Below are 22,279 nucleotides of genomic sequence, written 5' to 3' on the forward strand. Positions count from 1 at the left end.
CGGGGACTTCTTATTGCCACGATGATGGCAGACGGAGTCACGTGCGAAGCCGTGCAATTGTGACGTCCTCATCGACGTGAAGATCTAGGAAGAAAATTTCTGTTGAATGCTGACGCTTTGAGAGAATTCATAAGTTGATTAATCCACAGGTAGTTGTATCCATCAGAATGGGCCTTCTTATATAAAATACCATACTAGGGTTTGGATTCCATGAGCGCTTCATAGTGATGATACAACCTAACTATTGCCACCTTCCCTCTAGTGTTTTAGTGAATGAGGCAGCCTCAGATTTTTTTCTTCTTACTAGGGGCACACGCCAGGGATGCCCCCTCTGCACTTTACATTTTTGCCCTTAGCATTGAACCCCTGGCGGCAAAGATAAAGGTCACCCCCTTCATTCAAGGGATTCCTGTGGTGTGATCCCCACCCATTCCAAACACTTACCTGAGGCTTTTGGGGAGGGATCCATGGCGCACATCTGTGAAACAAAACAAAACCAAAACAAATCGGGGAAACATCAACCCTGACCCCAGATGTTATTTTTCATAACGAGGCCAGCTCTAAGGAAGACCCGGAAGAAGAAAAGAGAGGACGGACAGAGAGCAATAAAGTCCGGGATGAGCGAAGGGGGTGGCACGCAGAAGATGGAGAAACAGGAGAAGCCGAAGACGTCAGGAGAGAGGAGCAAGAAGAAAAAACTGACGAGATAGAAGAAGGCAAAGGAGGAACTGGAAATGAAGGAAAGAAAGAGCAAAGGCGAGATGAAGACAAAGGAAGAGTAGAGCGAGGATGAGAAGCAGATGAGAGGAGAGCGACGCCAGGACAAGAAGCACACGGCCAGAGCAGAGAGGCGGTAGAAGACGAGGAGTGAGAGGAGTGGTTCAAAGCAAAGTCCTGGAACTCCACCAGAGAAGCCAAGGCACCTGCCACAGTTCTGGGGAACTGTGGCACTCGTGGTGAGTGACCCAGGCTGGAAAAGGGGGGGGGGGACGTGAAAACAAGAAAGCACAATCTTAAAGAGGTCTTTTGTGCACAGTACGGATAAAGAACAGCAAATGGGGGGGAGGGGTAAGAGGGCTGCCAGCCTCAATTAAAGTCAGTATATTTTCACTCTGCATGAGCGTATAGACTGAAATCTCTCTAGTGAAGAGGAGCACTCCGCAAAGCTTACCCACCGTGAGAATAGTTTGTTAAGGTGGGCAGGTCAGCGAACAGTCCTTTATTTTTCTTTGAGGGATGTCACAAGCACCCTTTTCACTATGTAAGTTTTTTCCCACTCCCATCTGTTGTATGAGACTATAGGTTCACTTCCACTCACTAAGGTATTCACTTCTGGTGTCTGGGTGAAAGGGGAAGCCCATAATCTTTCCTGGTTTACTTACCACAGAATGTTTTCTTCCCTCTCTCTCGGTGCCCACATGACAACACTCTGGCGGTAATCACTACTCCTGGCCTGCACCGGTACGCTTAAAAGGGAAAAAGAAAGAAGAGAAATATTAGAGCTTCAAGGATCAGGACAACTCCAGAAGCTTACATCACTGTCACTATCAGTATCCCTGCGAAGAAAATCCTGCAGGATACTTGTCCATTATTTTTGCACAACTTGAAAGAAATAAAAACAGCCAAAATGTCACACCATATCAAGCCTCCGAAACCTTAATTCCGACCTGGTTTCCCACAATCCCTTTGTGTCAAAGGAACATAAACTCTCGTTATTTGCAGATGATATCCTGCTTTCCCTCACTTCCCTGCTGACATCTCTTCAACCCCTTCAAATTGAACTCCACCACTATGAAGCAGCCTAGGTCTTTCATGTCCAGCCCAATAAATCGTTCATGCTTAATCTCACAGTCTCCCCAGTCGAAATTGTACATTTGACATCAATCTCCCCCTCCAACTGGAGAGGAAGGAAACCACATACCTGAGGATAAAACTAACTTCTGCAATATCTGATCCCTATTAGGCAAACTACTCCCCTATATTGTGCCAACTCATGCGCGATCTGAAACAGTGGGGCCCATTATACTTAACTTGGGTTGGTCGTATAAATTCTGTTTAAATGGCAGTGGTCCCCCGGGTACTGTATTTATTTGAGAGGCTTCCGACTGAGGTCGACAAGGAACTTTTTACAAATTTGCTCACAGATTACAGAATTTATAAGGCAAAACCGCCAAGCCTGCTTGGCTTACTGCCTTTTAACGCTTTCCAAGGATATGGGGGTCTGGGGCTACCGGACTTCTTGACCTATTATAGAGCGGCTCAGCCTAGTTATGTCTGAATGGTCATGAAGGTGTTTGACAAACACTGGCTGCATATGGATCGAGTGATAGTGTGTAGAACCATTTAGGACATTCTTCGGAATCCCAGGGCTGACCGGCCGCGTCACGCCTATCTAAGGACTCCAAATGAGACCACTTTGAAAACCTGGGATACAGTCACCAAGATTCTTGGGCTGACATCCTTCCCCTCTCCCTATACACTGATACTTTTCAACCTGGCTTTCCCTCCCGCTCAGATGCCTGCCCCTTTGATAAAGGGCAAGACAGGGGCTGCCTCACCATAGCAGATCTCTTTCACAATTGGGACATATTAACATTTGATAATTGCTGTCAAGATTTCAACCTCCCTGGCTCAGAGGCCTATCATTATGCCCAACTGACAGGCTGCCACTAGGGATCTCCTCCCCATAGAGCAGTATGTTCGTAGGGCTGGGTCTTCCAAAGGTTGCATTTCCTTTCTATATGCTCTCCTGAAATCCAACACACCCACCCCTCCCCTGCATCATGTAACGCTCTGGGAGCAAACATTAGGGACATCGATAGAGGATAGACAATGGTGCAGTTCATGATGTGAATGTGATACCTCTAGATTTAATCACTCCCTAAGCCTACATGAAGCCCATTTCAAAGTTATTTACGAATGGTGCCTGTACCCCGCAAAACTGAGGAAAATCTTCTGCAATACCTCAAACAGATGCTGGAGGGGATGTGGCCTACTGGGAGATTTTTACCATATCTGGTGGGATTGCCCAACTACTCACCCTTATTGGGAGGAGATTCTAGCCCAAATTAAAGAGATATTGGGCTACCGCATACCCTAAACCCAGGACATGTACTATTGGGCCTTAGAGACCCATCCCTTAAGCACCAGACACATGGAGACAGATCTATTCTTTGGCTATGCCTTGGTGCAGCGAAGATGACTTTGCCATCAGCCTGGAAAAAACCTAAAGCCCCAACACTGTCACGGTGGCACACACACTTGGGGCTTGCCCTTACCATGGAAAGGCTGACTGATATGACTGACTACAGGAAATATTTTAACTACATATGGTGACCTCTGGTGCAGTATCTTTCGAAGGGGTTCCTCTGTTTTCATGTCCCAACTGTAAGAGGACCCTTCACCTTTTCCACAGGGATGTTCCCCTCTTCCATTGCCCGGATGCACTTGCCATTGATTATTTTATAGCTATGACCCGATCATGCAAGTTGTTATTATTAACTCATATGGGTTGTAATATGTTATATAAATGTGTGTTTGATATCTACAGGAATGTACAGCGAAGCAAAGTCATGGATGTAGCTCTCTATTATTGCATTGGTCATATGGGGGTCTGTAGGGCCTTCTTATGATTATAACACTGTTCCTGTCGTCAGCTTTATCTAGGATGTAGGCCTCCTGGTGGGTATTTCATGACTGTATATGTATTGACCCGAAACACCAATAAAAACAGTTTCACAAACAAATAAAGTATCACATGATGTACCATAAACACTAGAATGTGGAACAATATAAAAATGACATTTGTAATGCACATTTTAAAAATTCCTTTTGCTACCTGTTAATTACAAGTGCCACGTTTCTTAGTACATCAGTCCATCATGATCTATAATGTATTAAAATCCAAAACTGCTAAGAAAAATGGGACATTATGTATTTTTTCATCAGCTAGAAGATAAATGTCATCCATATATTTACATATACAACAGTCAAGCGCCTAGACTTATACAATAAAACTATAAATGTATTAATCCTGTGTGTGTGTCAGGCATCTTGGAGCAATCCACACACAGTGTGTGTGTGGAGCATGCCTCATGGGCCAGCCCGCCATATGGTTCACCCTGTAATGGCATTGGAAGGGCTTCCGCTGCCACCCTCCCCTGGTGATCTGCTGATGTCAGCACGCACACCGCGTGCCAGCGCCACCCAGAGCAGGCCGGTGGCGCTGGAAGCCATTTGCTCCCAGCGCCATTGAGAGGTAGGAGGTATGTTTTACTCCTGGGAAAGGTGTGCAAGCTGCAAAAAGACACAGACAGGAAAGTAAAGCGTTTTTCCTTTCTCCCTGTGTCTTTTTGAAGTCCATTCCTGCTGCACGATTGCATGTGGGGCTGCGATCATGCAGCAGGAATGCACACTAGGCTACCAGAAATTTATTTGGAAGTTGTTTTGTTGTTTTGGGGAGCGACCCCTTTGGCAACGGTCACTGCCCTTTAGGGGTATATATTTTGGCAGTTTCTGCCTCCCTTGGGGGCAGATCAGCGATATTTTTAGGCTGATCTGGCCCCAAGGATGGCAGAAGCCATTAGCCATCAGGACATTATTGATTTGGGCATGTTGGGGCGTGGCCCCTTGGGCAAGGGTTGCTCCCCTTTAATAGGGGGCACATATTTAGGCCAATCTACCCCCAAGGGAGGCAGAAGCCACTAGCCAGCAAGGATTGTTGGGGGCTCTGGCAAGGACTGTTAGCAGGGAACACAAAGTAGGCAGAATACTGGGTACAGAGCTGCCCAAGATCACACAGAGAGTCAGAGGAGAAAGGGGATCCAAAGCGGAAGAGCTGTACAAGGGACTGAGAGTGTTAAGACTCAAAGGACAGGCATTCAAGGGGCAATATGGCATTCAGACTAACACCCAAGATGGATGTGCAAGACATATATATAACAACATTAACAATAAATGGAATGTGGAGTAAAGCACTCTGGAGCTCCACATGGTAGGATTGAAGCTCAGTAAGTTCCTCACCCACAATTGCTGTTGCAGATACTGAGTGCTAATACCCAAATATTGGATATACATGCAAATGCAAGGTCTGTGGAGCTAATACCTATGATGATGTTATAAAAGTAACTCATGGACAATACTGACAGTGGAGAAGAAACACCCCCAAGGTTGTCAGCTGAGCCCACGGATCCTGGCTCTTAAACAGGAACATGCAAGGTGGTTAACGGTAAGGGTGTAGAACTTAATACACAACCGCTGTGGACAACGAGCTAGCAAGGAGGAGTGCTTAACAAGAAAAGAAGAAAAACAAAGGACACACTTAGCAGAAAGCAAGGAAACTAGAAGCAAGACACCAGGAAGACAACAAACTAGGAACTGGAACAAAGGTCATGGGAATAAAGGCAAGGACTGGGAAAAGGTAATTATAGAAGGAAAGGCTTCAAGGGAGCAGAAGAATAGTGTTGATTCAGGAATCAAGGAAACAAGGTAGTACTGCAGGGAGTGCTAGTTCAAGGAACAAGGAATAGCTAGGGCTCAGGAGTCAAGTAGGAGTGCAGGTAGTGCTAGTTCAGGATTTGCTAAGGCTTAGGAGTCAAGGTAGCACTGCAGGAAGCGCTAGTTCAGGAGCAAGGATTTGCAAAGGCTCAGAAGACAGGGTAGCATTGCAGGCAGTGCTAGTTCTAGGAACAAGGAAAAGCTAAGGCTCAGGAGCAAGGAAGAACTATGGCTCAAGAACTTGAGAAATAAAAACGGCAAAAGCTCAGGAAACAAGGGTCGATCTCACAGCTACAAATGACCAACACTAGACTGAAGGGAGCTGGGGCTTAAAACAGCTCACAGTAATCACATCATCTGGTTTGAGCAGGCTAGCAGTTGCCAGCCACAGGTGTGCGGGATTCCTCCACCCATCCTTGGCTTGTAGGGGTGGAGATGAAGCAGTGAGCAGGGGAGTCTAGGTAATGTAGTTCCAAGCATGGGCAGACTGACTTCCATAAAACCCGGCAAGGATTGGGAATGGGTGGCAATTTCTAAATAGCATTCAACTCGCTAGAACTCAGGATATGCATGCAGGGGAAGGTTCAGAACATGATTAGAGCACTGGAAAGTCCCACAATTCGGCCCCCTGTTGGTGGGCACAAGAGCATAGGAAGCAAATCATGACAGGGATTTATTTGAGCATGTTAGGAAGTGGACCCTTGGCCAAGAGTCGCTCCTCTTTTTTAGGGCATATATTTTGGCCATTTCTGCACCCCTTTAGAGCAGATCAGCCATATTTTTAGGTCTATCTGACCCCAAGGGGGAGCAGAAAGTCACTAGACATCAGGGATTTTATTTATCAGGGAGCAGCCCCTTAGGCAAGGGTCACTCCCCTTTATTGGGACATGTATTTTGCAGTTTGTGCCCCCCTTGGGGGCAGACTGGCCTTCAGAAAGCTGCTAGACACCAGAGATGTTATTTATTTATATGGTGGGGAGTGGCCCCTTAAGCAAGGGTCGCTTCCCTTTATTGGGATATGTAGTGTGGCTGTTTCAGCCTACCTCTTCCTTTGAGGGCAGATCGGCCATATTTTTAAAACCAGTAAACACAGAAAGTTTTTATGTGTGTGTGAACTGGAGTTCGGCTGATGGTCAGCGTGTACATGCATTTGGCTGGCTGTATGAGTGTAAAGGCATTTTTCTGATGGTGTGTGTGAAATTGTGGTTGGCTGGCGCTGTGTGTGGGCTAGCACTTGGCTGGTGGTGTGTGTAGACTGGTGCCTGTCTGGCGGTGTGTGTAGACTGGCGTTTGCCTGGTGATGTGTGTGGACTGTTGCTTGGATGGTGACGGGCAGACCTTATAGTGTTTTATAATGTTAACTGTTATATTTCTTGTCATCATTTGCATTTGTGATTGTAATGTTTTATTTCTCTTTTTTATTGTAGTGCAAAGCTTTTGTTTTCCTTTGCTGTGACTCCTGCTTGCGGTTTCGGCACTGGTATAGCTGCAGTTTGTGTAGTTGCATGTTTTTAGTAAGAACAAGTTTTTTGTACTGTTCCCTCCAAATGAGTAGCATGGGTCTGCATTAATGTGTTTTTTCTAAACGGTGTAATAATAGCAACGTATTTAGCTTCTGTTTGATTGTGTGGGAAATTCTCCTTGGATTTGTGTGCAATGTGTATTGTGTTGTCTTGTGTGTAATTATATTTTGTTTTTCTTTTCTAGTGGGATATCATTGGAGCTTGCTGTGTCTGTGCAAAGTAGGTGCAGGTGATCTTAAGTCTAGCTCTCTCTGGCAAGTGAGTGGTATCGTATTTGAGTATATAGGTTTTTTGTGCTTTGTATTGATTCACTTTTCCTTCCAAATTACTAAGTGCCAGCAGTTTTACTTTCTGTTTGATAAAACCACACTTTCTTTATTACTTATTTTACACAGTGTTGATTACTGTTGACTTATTTGTCGTGTTACTTTTATTAGTAAGGATTGTGGATAGCCGCAGGATTATCGTTCAACAGGTTGTTAGTATGCTTTTTGAATCTTCCTCTGACTATGATTATGTGATTGACTCTGCATCTGAGGCAGAGGAGGAAGTCCAAGATTCTGGCAGTGTATTTTCTGTCCAAGAGAAATCATCTGATGATGAAGCCACTCTCAGTGTGGGGGAAGTGCCTCTTTGAGAGGAGGACAGTGATCTGTTGATAGTACAGCAAGAGACATCTGGATTGCAGCCTGTGGCTGAAAGGCTTCTGTAAGGAAAAGCCTTCCTTGGCATGGTTACCTCCTGCTTTTTGCCTTTTGTTGATGCCAGTTATGATTGGAAGTGTAAAGGGACCCTGCTAATCAGGCCCCAGCACCAGTGTTCTTTCCCTAAACTGTACCTTTGTTCCCACAATTGGCAGAGCCCTGGCACACAGATAAGTCCCTTGTAAATGGTACCTCTTGTACCAAGGGCCCTGTTGCCAGGTAAGGTCTCTAAGGGCTGCAGCATGTCTTATGCCACCCTGGGTACCCCTCAATCAGCACATGCACACTGCCACCCAGCTTGTGTGTGCTGGTGAGGAGAAAATGACTAAGTCGACATGGCACTCCCCTCAGAGTGCCATGCCCACCTCTCACTGCCTGTGGCATAGGTAAGTCACCTAGCAGGCCTTACAGCCCTAAGGCAGGGTGCACTATACCACAGGTGAGGGCATAAGTGCATGAACACTATGCCCCTACAGTGTCTAAGCAAAACGTTAGACATTGTAAGTGCAGGGTAGCCATAATGAGTATATAGTCTGGGAGTTTGTCAAATACGAACTCCACAGTTCCATAATGGCTACACTGAAATCTGGGAAGTTTGGTATCAAACCTATCAGCACAATAAATGCATACTGATGCCAGTGTGAGATTTATTGTAAAATTGGCCATTGGCTACTGCCCCCCAGACCTAAATACACCCCTAAATTTAGTATTTAGGGGTGACCCTAAACCCAGGAAATCAGATTCCTCCAACCTACACATAGAAGAAGGACTGCTGACCTGAAAGACCCGCAGAGATGACAACTGACTTGGCCCCAGCCCTACCGGCTTGTCTCCAGACTCAAAGAACCTGCACAGCGATGCATCCGACAGGGACCAGCGACCTCGGAGGACTCAGAGGATTGCCCTGAACCCGAAGGACCAAGACACTCCAGAGAACAGCGGCACTGTTCACAAACTGCAACATTTTTGCAACTTTGAAACAACTTTGAAAGCACTCTCCCTTCCCGCCGGAAGCGTGAGACTTCTCACTCTGCACCTGACGCCCCCCGGCTCGAGCTCCAGAGAACAAACACCGCAGAGAGGACTCCCAGGCGACTGCGATGACGTGAGTAACCTGAGTCGACCCCCCTGCACCCTCACAGCGACGCCTGCAGAGAGGATCCAGAGGCTCCCCCTGACCGAGACTGCCTGGTAACAAGGAACCCAACCCTTGGACCAAGCACTGCACCCGCAGTCCCCAGGACCGAGAGCAACCACTCACCAGTGCAGGAGTGACCAGCAGGCGGCCCTCTTCCTAGCCCAGTCGGTGGCTGGCCCGAGAAGCCCCCCTGTGCCCTGCCTTCATCGCCTAAGTGACCACCGGGTCCCTCCATTGCTTCCTATAGCAAACCCAATGCCTACTTTGTACACTGCACCCGGCCGCCCCTGTACTGCCGAGTGTGTGTTTTGTGTGCCTGTTTGTGTCCCCCCCAGTGCTCTACAAAACCTCCCTGGTCTGCTCCCCAAGGACGCAGGTACTTACCTGCCAGCAGACCGGAACCGGAGCACCCCTGTTCTCTATAGGCGCTCATGTGTTTTGGGCCCTCCTTTGACATCTGCACCTGACCGGCCCTGTGTTGCTGGTGCTGTGACTTTTGGGTTGCCTTGAACCACCAACAGTGGGCTGCCTATGCCCAGGCGACTGACTGTAACTGCTTTACTTACCTGCAAAACCTAACCAAACTTACCTCCACCAGGAACTGTTGATTTTTGCACTGTGTCCACTTCTAAAATAGCTTATTGCCATTTTAACCTATACTGTGTGTACTACTGCTTTGGTTCAAAGTTCCATACTTACATGTGTGAAGTACCTTGCATTTTATGTACTTACCTCAAATCTTGAATCTTGTGGTTATAAAATAAATGATGAAAAGATATTTTTCTATATAAAAACTATTGGCCTGGAGTTAAGTCTGAGTGTGTGTTCCTCATTTATTGCCTGTGTGTGTACAACAAATGCTTAACACTACCCTGTGATAAGCCTACTGCCTGACCACACTACCACAAAATAGAGCATTAGAATTATCTAATTTTGCCACTATCAACCTCTAAGGGGAACCTTTGGACTCTGTGCACACTATTTCTCACTTTGAAATAGTATATACAGAGCCAACTTCCTACAGCTTCCCATTGGAAGTGCTGAACTCTGGGTTGCCCCAAACATGGGGCCGGTGTTACTTGTCTTTACTGGTGTTGCAGGGTGTAGTGTGAATACTGAAAACTTTTTGCCTATAATTTTCTTTCAGTTGTTTATGGACAATGTTTTTTTGGATGAGATTGTTGAATAGACTAATTTGTATGCTAAACAGCGTTTGAGGGACAACAGTGCCAGACTTAAGTTCCACTCTTGAGCTAGCCGGTGGACTTGCACAAATCTGGATGATTTGAAGACATTTTGGGGTTTCACTTTTTTGATGGGCTTGATAAGGCAGCCATCACTGTCTTCATTTTGGTTTACTAGTCCCTTGATGGCAACAGCTATATTTCCTGCATGTGTCATGATCAGTATTTGCTTCTGCTCCAAATGCTGTATTTTGTTGATAATGCTTCAGCATTGCCACAAGATCACCCTGATAGTGACTGTCTCCTCAGGATTCGTTCTGTCCTTGATCATTTTGTAGATCACTTTTCACAAATCTTTCTTCCAGGGAAAGAAACAGCTGAAGATGAGTCTATGGTCCTGTTCAAGGGCTGTTTGTTTTTTAGGTAGTACATTCTTAGCAAGAGGGCACACTTTGGAATTAGGATCTATATGCTGCCTGAGAGTAATATTGAATATGTCTACAATCTCAGGAAGTTTACTGGTAGGAATTTCACTATTGACCCCCCACCTGGGAAGAGGAAGAGGAAAGGGTCCAAAGTCAGAGCCTCTTCATCTTGTTTTGGATGTACTTTAATAGTTTATAATTCCTCTCATTTGCCTCCTCCAATATGGCAAACTTCAACTTGATCTCAGCCATGTCCTTCTGCATTTCATTCTCAAACTTGGAGGTAGTGGAAGCTGGTCTTGGCTGTGGCTGGGATGCTGTTGTGGTAGGGGCTGTTGATGTTGAGGGGGTGGAACCTGCAGGCCCACCCCTGACCTTCTGTGTTGAGGCTCCTGTAGTAGCAGGCTGTTTGCCTGGTCCTCCATGAGGAAAATCCTGCCACGACCCCAATGTTTTTTCACGTCTGGATCACCTGGCCACCTGCAGTACCCTCTCTGAACCTCACAGATGTTCCAGAACCTCTCCACTCTTTTCAGAAAGGTACGCTTCTGCGCTGGAGTAATTGAGGCCACTAAAACATGAGGGGAACGTGTCATCAAAAACTAGGTTGGGCAGAGGAAGTAAAAACATGCAATGAAAACAGTATCTCTAGATGACGCATGTTGTCCAACAGACCTCAGAAAACAACGTCAATCCCAAAGTCTATACCAATCTGCTTCCCAAGCATCTACAATATATTGTTCATGTTGCAGGAAAAACAGCTATTCAATGTTGCACACCATTTGTGCACAAGCTTGTAACATCTCCTAAGTACCAGGTAAACACTGCATGCACAGCTCATACACATGATGTGACCATGCTCATTTGTACTGATCATGATCGGTAGATCGTGTAGGTTCACCTGCACACATCTTTTTTACTTCAATCCGTAGACATGTCCCACTATCATCAGAAGAATAGCTGAAATCTCAATGTGTGCTCAACTAACTGTTGGCCTTGTCAAAAAGCTCCTTGCGTGGCCGGTGCATCACTTCATTTCTGAAGAGTAGTGAAGCACCGGTGGTGGGGTCGAGGGCAACAAATTTTTATGTTTACTTTGTCCTTGGGACAAGTAAGCCCAACCCCCCTGCAGCACAAACCCTTTGGCTGCCTGTTTACAGAGAGTTGAACTCTCTGCAGTTGAGGTAATGTGTTTCCAAAGGATAACGCTGTTCAAACTTGTATTTATGGTTCATTATTTGAAAGCCTTCATTATTAGGGTGCGTGCTGTAAATAAATGTTTTAAGGTCACACTTCACTACTGACGTTGGTTCCAGTACAAAAAAAAAAAAAACGTGTACCCACATGTTTGAAAAGTTTAGGCTAAGAGGCTAAGTATAATGCTCCCAGAATGCTCTCTGATTATATGCAAATGAAGTGTCATTTAGTAAAATGTGTTGATGCATGCTAGTATTTCCCAAAAATATTTCTAATGGAAAATCAGTGTAACCATTTTCAATACGATTATGGGAAGCATGAAAATAAACAAACACTGACAAAGCCAACTGATCTGACATATTTTTATAAGTCTTTTAGTTTCATCAATGCGTGTCTTGTTTTGACATGGCTTTTGTAACACTTTATTGTTGTGGGAGCTACCAGGCCCTCAACATTGTAACAAACATTGGCAAAACCCCCCCAAAAAGTTTTTGAATTCTTAAAGCACACGTTGCCACCAGCGGCATAACAAAGGCCCCGCAGCCGCCCTCCAGGGGGCCCCGTCAGCACAGCACCTGCCCCGAGTGAGTCTGGAGAGGGGGCTCCTCCATGTTCTTTGCAAAGGGGCACCCTCCAGTTTCGTTACATCACTGATTGCCACTGTAGTTCCTGACACTGAACAAAACTACTTTGTGTGGCAATATGCTCCTTGTGGAAGAGCAGAATGCGATCACTCACAGTAAAGCCAGCCGAAAGAGAGAGAAATAGAAGTTTAATAAAAACAAAATGTCTTTGTTAACACCAGACCTAATTAGGGACCAAGACCCACATGTAGGTAGCTTTTTGCATGTCGCAAACAGCGACTTTCGCTGTTTGCGACGTGCAAAAAGCACATTGCGATGCACAAACCCAGTTTTGCGATTCAGTAACCTGGTTACCGAATCACAAAACGGGTTTGCGACTCGCAATTAGTAAGGGGTGTTCCCTTCCTAATTGCAACTCGCAGTGCAATGTAGGATTGTTTTGTGACCGCGGGCGCAAACCAATCGCAGTTTGCACCCATTTCAAATGGGTGCTAACACTTTTGCAAAAGGGAAGGGATCCCCATGGGACCCCTTTCCCATTGTGAATGTCACTGTAAACATTTTTTCAGAGCAGGCAGTGGTCCTGTGGACCACTGCCTGCTCTGAAAAAATGAAACGAAAACGTTTCATTTTTCGTTTTTGTTATGCATCTCGTTTTCCTTTAAGGAAAACGGGCTGCATTACAAAAAAAAATGCTTTATTGAAAAGCAGTCACAGACATGGTGGTCTGCTGTATCCAGCAGGCCACCATTCGTGAGGGGGTCGCAAATTGCGACCCACCTCATGATTATTCATGATGTGGGCATTTGCGAAGCCCTTGCGAATCACAGATGGTGTCAAGGACACCATCCTACATTCGGATTTGCGACTCGCAATTTGCAGGTCACAAATCTGAACCTACCTACTTGTGGCCCCAAATTCTTAAAGAAAGTCACAAAAGTGCACCCATGGTATATGTCGTACCCCTATAAAATATTTGTGAACTGTATTTTAGCGTGGGTAAATACGATGTGTAGATTTGCTCATGTGAAAATCTATTGAGCATTTGCAAGTTCATTTTCCCTCCAGCCACTTTCTTCCCAACCCTGGAAGAAGTTCTAATTCTGCCATTGTCAGGAGTAAATGTCCAACCTTTCTTATTATGGGAAAATATTAGAGAGAAGCTGGTAAAAATCTTTAAAACATGCAGGTTAGTAGGTTTGCAGACTCAAAGGCATTCCAGCCCTGGAACTATTGCTTACTGCTTCCTCCAGCCCCAGTATGCAGATCTGCAGAAAGGTGGCAAAATAAGGAAATTGCTACAGTAGGGATTGAAACTCCAAGTATTCAAGCCCTACTATGGTAGTAGCCCTGGCATAATCAGAGAGGCTATTAATTGCTGCCATAATTTGTCGCCACACTACATGGCACCAAAGGGACAAGTAGATCTTTTTACAGGACAAGTAGATTTGAGAAGCAACCTGTCCCCTGGACAAGTAGATATTTTAATAAATTCCACACCCCTGATAAGCCCCTTGGAGACCTCTACACATGGACATAAATTGTACCATGTCCAGAGAAACTCTGTGCTATGTATAGCACACAGTGCAGTAACGTGCTGTGACAAATATGTTGCCAACATACACACATTTTTTAAACCCAGCACCTCTGACACATATCTTGACTGACATCGCTGTGTTTCTGTGAATATTTACCTATTCAAAAGACTCACAAATCCATTGCAGCACACATCGGCACCTGTGCATCACTTTGTTGTATTACACATCCTCAACATGACATCAGACATACTGTCAATACCCAAGGATAGATTGTGGAGTCTTAATTTACATACATGCCATTTCAACATGGGATTGCACACATCATACTACCTCACACACAACCCTTGATTTACACATTTGACATAGATGTAACACTTATTAGAGGCAACGGGGCCAATGCAGTAGGGTGCAGGTCCACCTGCAAGACATGAAAGGAAAACATAGCTTTGTGATTTTAGAACAAAGAAAAGCATGGACAACAGTTACACATTCCACTTGTTTAGCTGATTGACCTAATTAACTTAGGTTTAGGAATGACCAACTGGCATATATAACATATCAATTAGACAGACATTGTTAGCCCACAAAAACATGTACATATATGGGATTCACCCATACGTACATGTCTCAAATACATGTGTAACAATTTCTAGGGGACAGGACACTGTCAATTGCCAGAAGCTTAGGACTATGTTGAAAATCTATGTGAAAAAGGACTATCGACTCAGAAGGTCCACATTTACTGCAGCCCCCTACCACCACCTAACTCCACCATGTGTGTGCCGTATTTGGCACATGGCACACCATGGCACGTTAGAACAGTAGTGTTGTAAACTATGACATTATGTTGGCAATTTGCATGCATTGCACCATACATGAAGGTGCCAAACCTGCCAAGTGAAATTAAGTATGTTGATAACAATGGGAGTGTCATCTTACCAACCTGCCTTAGGCACGGATTCATGTAAACTCCTAAATTGGTGCAGTGCATTCTAATAGATTTAAGTACTCAATTTCAGTATGCCTCCTACCGCTGGAACACACCCCTTGCATTCACCATGCATGGCACAGGCATTATGTGCCGACAGGGTTTAAAAGTGCCACGAAGCCTGCATTGCGCAACTTTTGACATCTGGTGTGACAAAACTTGCCTCCATCAACCACACTACCTTAAAAATATATGACACTTATGTTGCAGTAGCAGCCGCTAAGTCTTTGTTACATTTGGGTCCTCGTTATGTCATTCTGCACAAACGTGACTCAAGGAACGCACACATCCATGGTTACCTATACTCCAGCATCATGTTTGCCATCCCTTAAACATTACAATGCAAATTTCCACAGTTGTCAAGCCCATGGTGAATATGGACAGTTGTGCTGGGAAAACATGAACCCCTGCACCATTACACATGTGTTTTGTTTACTGCACTTCACCATGCATATGGGATACAGAAAGTACAAAGATAGGAATGTGCAAACTGCTAGCGACCGGTGCATTGCTGACCTCTCATGAATGCAGGTTGGCTGAGACACAGGACTTGCTGTCCTCACCTTTGTCATGACATGCTGAAGTAATCCTTATGTCCTACTGTCATGCAAATAAGGATGTTGCTACATTTAAGGGGACTTACCAATAGTTCCGCTGACCCAAATAACCAGGTGAACCTGAAGCTCCCTCTCACAGGAGATGAGGTCTGCCTACGTGCTTCAATTGGTGGTCAGTGCGCTGGACCGAGAAGATGCCTGTGAGCTGGTACAGCACCTTGCCCAAGCACAGCTTCTCTCTGGTTGCCCATTATTATATGGCCACCCATGGCCACCATGTTAGGGAGGTAGTAGCAGACCAACCAGATGAAGCCTCCCAGTTCATCCCCAGTCATTCTCTGCGCCCTTCCCTTTTCCCACACGTTGGAGTATCCGTACACTGCAACATAAATACCCAGAAAAAAATAATATAAAATGCTATTCCCCAACTACCTTATCTACCCCTAAGACAAACCCTTGACAATACTGAAAATAACAGGACAAACATTTACAAATACAAGGAGACAAATTACTAGACGAACAAGACTCAGACAGCACACAAGACTCCAAATCCACCACTCCTCACACCAGCACAAGCACCTCACAACCTCTCCTAAGCACAGACTACAAGATTGTAAAGTAAAAGTGAAAGTAAAATCACTTTTCCATGTGTGTAGCAAGGCAGTCCTGTTACATCACTTCCTGGGCGTATGCATTTTTTTTCATTTTTACGCATGATGGCCATGTGTGAAATTTTGTATGAAGGCTGACCAGGCATAATGAATTTTTTTTAGACGGGCAGGTGTGAGGCGTCATTTTCGCTATTTGAAGAACTACTGTATGCGTCCGTTTTTTTGACGCTTGATGGCCATGTGTGAATTTTTGTATGAAGGCTGGCAAGGCATGACGATTTAGTTTAGACGCGCAGGTGTGAGGTGTCATTTTTGGTACTTGTGATGTATGTCCTACTGTATGCGTCATTTTTTGACGCATGACAGGCATGCATGGATTTAAGAGGGAAGGCTGACAGGGCACCCAGATTCACATTTCTAGTCACATGTGCTTTCAATCCTTATTGTTTGCATACTAGGGCAACATATGTATGCATGAGTATTTCACTGTGTACCGGTAACATTGGAATGTGTTTCCACATGTTTGTAGGTGTGTGTGATGCATGGGAGGACTGATACTGTTTGCAAAAGGGCATGTGTATGAAGACTTTTTCCTCATACATTTCCACATGTTTACAATGTGTATACTGTAAGTGTACATACATGATGGAACTCATACTGTAGGTCTAACACATTATGTCCGAATTCCCACTGTTCGTTTCACAACACAGCATAAGATAGGTGTGCCATGTGCAAAAAATGTGCATGCATATGATAGCCTTGACAAAAGTTTAGCGATGGATGCTGTTGACTAAGGCTGGGTTATGATCCGGTAACCCAGGACAATGTAAGCACAAGTGTGTGTCACTCTCTGGTGTGTTCTAAGGGACAGACTTCATGATGTAACACAACAAGTGTAATGTATAGTTACCCATGCATGCGAATTGTTGAAGATGGTGTGCTGACATGTGTCATGGTTATGTATCTGACATGTTTGTGTGTGAAAAGATATCTTTCATGTATGAGTGGTGTGTTTATGGATATGACATCTACCAATTCTCTATTCCAGCATGGATGTATGTAAACCATTGTATCATAGTTGTGTACTCATATCTGTGTTTACTGTGTTTCCCTATGTAGAAACATATGTACTAGTCATATTAGTTTGGAAGTAAATATTTGACACGGACACATTTTCATATGTAAATTGTTCACTTTTGTCCATACGCAAATAGACAGCACCAAGCCTGGTCCACCTAGGTGGGACGTGTGTGCTAAAAATTAGGAATTATATATTTAGCCCATACACTTGGAATGTACTATGATTCACCCATGTTTCTATAGCCAGATTTCACTTTTAGCATACAATCTGTATGGAAGGGCTGCTCTCAGGCAGTGATGGCAGCTTGTCAGTGCTCCAGCGGCACTTTGTATGCTCACACAGGCACATTGTTGCATGTAATGACACAGGTTGACGGTGGTCATCACCTCAGCACAGTTCCCTGTGCACAGTCAGAAGTCCCCTGACTGTGTCAACAGTCGATGTAGCCTCCTCTGGGGATTGGGGTGGAGGGGGGTTGCCATCCTCAAGATCAATCATCAGCACTGCATAGCACAGCCACATGCAGAAAAACACCTGCACATTTGTGGTCCCATGGCCAACTGTGTTTTGTTGACTGTGGGGTTGTTGATGTCAAGCTTGCACTATTATTTACTAGGTGCTTACAGCTTGTTTGTGTTGGACATGTTTCATCATTTGCCTATGGCTGGACATGACTTTGCATACATAGGTGTGATTATTCCTATGATGCTCGGCTAGGTCATTGATAGATTGTGGAACTGGGTCATATCTGCAGACCTAGAGTACAGATACTGTCATTTGTCACTTGCTTCTGTCACACTTGTTTATGCTGGCCAAGCACATTGTTGTAGTTGTTGCCAATGTGGCTGGAATATGTACAGACCTACACAATCTCTGTGAATGTGTGGCTGGTGTTACATGGAAACACTGTTGTGCTGTACAGTGAGTATTAGTCTATGTGTGTTCCTTTACACACATTGATGGCATATTTTGTCAGGTATGCTTCTAGTTCAACATTGCAGGCACGGTTTGTGCAGATTACGCTTAGTACTCATCTTCTTCAACATTGCCCCTTCATTCATGCATAGCATATTTAGTCAAGACTTGTGAACTTTGTAGATGGGCATAGCTTCTTCTACAGGCTAAGCAATATTCAACCAATCGGTGTCCTTCATCACATGTACAATTTGGCAATGGTTTGTAACATGTTTAGACATTGCTTGACATATGCATATCCAAACTCGATTGAGTCTGACAGACCTAAACAATTAGGTGTTTTGGTCCCTATATGCCACTCTCTCGATCAAAAATGTGAATGCCACTGAGGAGTATTTTTTCAGTTATTACCTGTGCTAATGAAATGAATTCTTGGTTACATAGCAGACACAAACCTGTCAGTGTAAGTGATTGCTACTCTTTTCCTACCTAGGCCAGACATCAGTACAGAGGTCTTCACGTGTATTTCCGGGATTGCTGCAGGCATGTCAACCCAACACACTTGTGTGACATGTGTGTGACAGTATAAATTGTTGGTTCTACAGACTATGCCAGCATATCACCCACACATTCATATGGTTGTGCATTGTTTTTAGTTCCTGACCATGTTTCTAGCTTATTTACATCTTTTGTGGTGTAGTTATGCCCTCTGATATTTAGGTGAGTTCAATAGGTATAAGATGGTGAAAAGAAGTGTGCCATGAGAAATAAGAGTAAAAGTGATTTAGTTAAAAAAATGTATATATTACCACTTGGAGTACAGTCTCTAAACGAAACAGTTGTGCACAATTTGGTCTCTTCTACGTGCTCCAGCAGCAGAGTTTGATTGTTCCCCCTCCTCCAATTGTGCATCTTTGTCCTCATCCACATCACTGGGGACATCTACCTGTTTGTCCCAGGTAAAAATGGTGCGTACACAGATGTTGTACAAAATTGCACTGAAAGTATTATTTTGCACACAAGTGGTGTTGCATATAACAGGCTTTGTTAGACCTAGGCACCTGAAACTGAATTTCAGCATGCCAAATGTCCTTTCCACCACATTCCTGTTCATTTTGTGTGCTTCACTGTAATCCCGCTCTGCATCAGTTAGTGGGTTTCTATATAGGGTCATGACCCATAGCTGGATACAGTAACTTCAGTACGCTGCAACGGAATGTGAGAAAATGTGTCAGACATGCTTATGTGTTAACTGCTATGTGCCATGGCACATATTTGTTTTCAGTAGAGTGGTGATTCAGACTTGCATCAAATGTTGTGTATGTTCCTATTTGAATGCATGGTTGTATTTGTGTGGTGGTGCACTTTCCAGTCATGGGCTGTACCTCAGGAACCTGGTGATTGTTGATTAATTTCTGGTCTGAAATGCAGAATATGTGTGTTGTCTATATTTGTCCCATAACTTTAGACCTGCAGAACAGTAATGTTTGCTAATTTTGTACCTATTTTGTGCATTGTGTGCCATGAGACAGATGTTGCGTCTCGTGTGTTGCATGTGAATCCCACCCCCTTGACTTATCTCCCTTGCACAAAGTGTTGTTGTTGCCAATTGCTGGCTACCATACGTATGTTTTTATAGGCACAGTTGTATGGAAAGTATTGCAATCTATGCAATGAGTCTGCAGACACCTGTGGGACAGGGCATGAGGTGCTTTTCTGCACTGTCCTGCATCCCCAGTCCAGCCCTGCTAAGTCCCATGTCTCCTTAATATTATGTGTTTCTGGCCCCTACCAGTGCACTGGAAGTAGTTCAGCTGCCCCAGTCAACTCCTGTAAGGCAGAAAGGGATGGTTGTGAGATACCACCCACTTATGCTGCAGTGGTCTGAAATGATCCAGAGGCCAGCATGTGGAGGACGGCCAGGAGCCTGGTTATGGGTGGTATGGTTGTGTGTCTTTCCACTCTTCCTGTGATGTCAGGAGCAATGTGGTGGAGCAGCCGTACGATGGACTACTGCTTGAGACAGTACAGTCTGATGACTTCTTCGTCCCTGAGGTCAAGGATGGATGCAGGTGTCTGGAATATTCTCTCCCTCCTTTTGCGCTGCCTTTGTGGCTGCAGTTGTGGTGGTTGTGGTTGCTGCGGTGGTGCTGGTGGCACTTGGTGTTATTGCTGTCATCTTCTCCGGGTGCCAAGCTGTAGCAGTAACCGATCCATGTTGTCCAGTGGCTTGCCAGGATTTCTTCTGTGTGTTTTCCTTATGCAGTTGTGGCTGGGTGTTACATTTTTTACGCTAATTGGAATTAGTGTCATTTTTTGGGCCCGATCCTAGGCGTGCGTTGTTTTTCTGTTGGCTTGTAGATTTGGTGCTAGCGTCATATTTCAGGAAGGAATGCCTACCTTGCATATCACTGTTGTTAAAAAACGCAAGGTGAGGAGGCGCTCCTAAAAAATTATGCTAAGTCCAGAAACTTGTCGATAGACTGCTTTAGCGACACTGCCTAAATATGGCGCTGGCTTAACGCTGCTTTTGCATTAAAAAAATGTTGCAAAGGCGGCGCTAACTTTTCTTAAATTTGGGCCTAAACATGGTACAAAGAAAAGTGTAATTAATGTAGGTCAGAAGGGAAGAGTAAAGATACCTGGTAAAATCAGGAAAGATGAAAGCAAGTTTTATGAACCAATGGAGGTTGTGGCAGTATTGAATAATGCTGTACGTTTATCTGATGGGAAAGTCTGGAATCTTAAAAGGATAGCAAAATGTTTATCATCATCATCCGGGTTCTATAACAGTATTGAGGATTTGATGGGGGAAAAAAAGTAGACTCAAACGCAAGCAATGATGTTGCTTTGAATAATAATGCAGATGAGAACATCTTGCAAGACAGTGCTGTTTTTTCAAGAACGTACTAGTATTGACAAAGGGAGATCATCTAATTAAGCAGTTAATCCTTACAAAGCAGTTTATCAGGAAGAAGACATGGAAGGTGATAAGTCTATTCCGGACTGTCCATTGAGCAGAGAAAGCAGGAGGAAAAGGAAATTTCCAGTATAGTTAAAAGATTACATTTCGGACAGTTTTCCACAGCAACGTGATAATTTGAAATTTTTTTTATTTTATTTGTGACTTTAGTTCTGCCAACTCTTAAAACTTTCCTTTCTGTTTGATTTCTAAATTTTGTGAAACGGGGATGTGTTATGTACTAATGGAATGTTGGTGTTAGTAGAATGTAGAGTAGGTGAATTCTGTAATGGACAGTTCAGAGGAGGCTGAGAGAGGGAGGAAGCTGGTAGAGACCTTACCTGTATCTGCTTGCTCCTATAAATACACCCACAGCAACTCCCATGGCACATCTCCTTGAAGCAGTATGAGGCAATGCAGTGATGCCTTATTCCATATTTATAATAATGCCACGCAGGGCGGCTTTGCATGGCTTGTACAAATGGGTCTGCACTGTGAACCACCAGAGGTTCCAGACGCTTAGGTGGCTTACAAATCAGCACCTTTGTTTGATACTTTTTCCTCTCCCTTTATTCTTCCTTACTCTCACATTTAAAACGTACAAAGGGAAACTTAAAAACAAGAGCAACATCTACTTTGCATCCCGTAGGCATCCACGCCTACAAACGTTCGGCAACGTCGGCCTTATTTACTGGATTAATTAGAAACCCTTACTGAAATTTAAACAAGAGTCCGGTGTTGCAACGGGCACTAACCAGTTCACTGTCGTCCCTCCGTGCGCGTTAAAACGTGCCAGAAACGCACCTCAGACAGCTCCGAGAGCAACGGTCATAGTCACAGAGGAGATGGAGGGGAGGAGTTTGAGGTCACGTGACGCAAGCGCTCGGCTCGAGGGCTAAGAGGCGTGGTCTTGGATTGTGGGCGGGACCGTCTACCAACGGTTAATCAGTGGAGGGAGGGGTTGCGCGGGTGTGATACTCGGAACAGGTAGGTATAAATCAATCGATAATGCGATATAAACAAAATAAGCCTTCAGGAGAAAGGGTTGTTGTTTTTGTATAATTTTCTAAGGTGGCTGTGAGCCAACCTCCCGGCGCGGCTACGTTTGCTCTTTACAAACCACTAACGTACACGAATGACAACCTATATATAATGGGGTCGATTTTTGCCAATTATGCCTCTCAGAATGAAGCACACTTTATGAAAAATATAGGTGTGTAGCGTGTACCACAGTTACTATGACGTTCTGTGTTGTGAGCTCAAAAATAGCGTTAACGTTACTGCGTTCGATGTCTGTCAACGGATTTATTTCGTGTTTTTTGTCAGACATGGACATGTAGGTCATAAATTGAACTTCTCTTTAATATGAGTTAAAG

The 22,279-nt window shown here is 44.5% G+C and overlaps 1 long non-coding RNA gene across 1 annotated transcript in view; it reads right to left on the reverse strand.

Annotated features, from left to right (window-relative positions):
• Positions 1-21,755, reverse strand: part of LOC138260851 (uncharacterized) — a 45,308-nt gene extending 23,553 nt beyond the window's left edge. The window contains exons 1-2 of the long non-coding RNA XR_011199026.1: positions 21,659-21,755; positions 1,383-1,466 (exon numbers count right to left, since the gene is read on the reverse strand). This is a non-coding gene — a long non-coding RNA (uncharacterized lncRNA). The remainder of the gene's footprint in view (positions 1-1,382; positions 1,467-21,658) is intronic.
• Between the last annotated feature and the right edge of the window lie 524 nt (positions 21,756-22,279).

Source organism: Pleurodeles waltl, chromosome 10 (genome assembly GCF_031143425.1).
Source record: "Pleurodeles waltl isolate 20211129_DDA chromosome 10, aPleWal1.hap1.20221129, whole genome shotgun sequence".
Lineage (NCBI taxonomy): Eukaryota > Metazoa > Chordata > Amphibia > Caudata > Salamandridae > Pleurodeles > Pleurodeles waltl.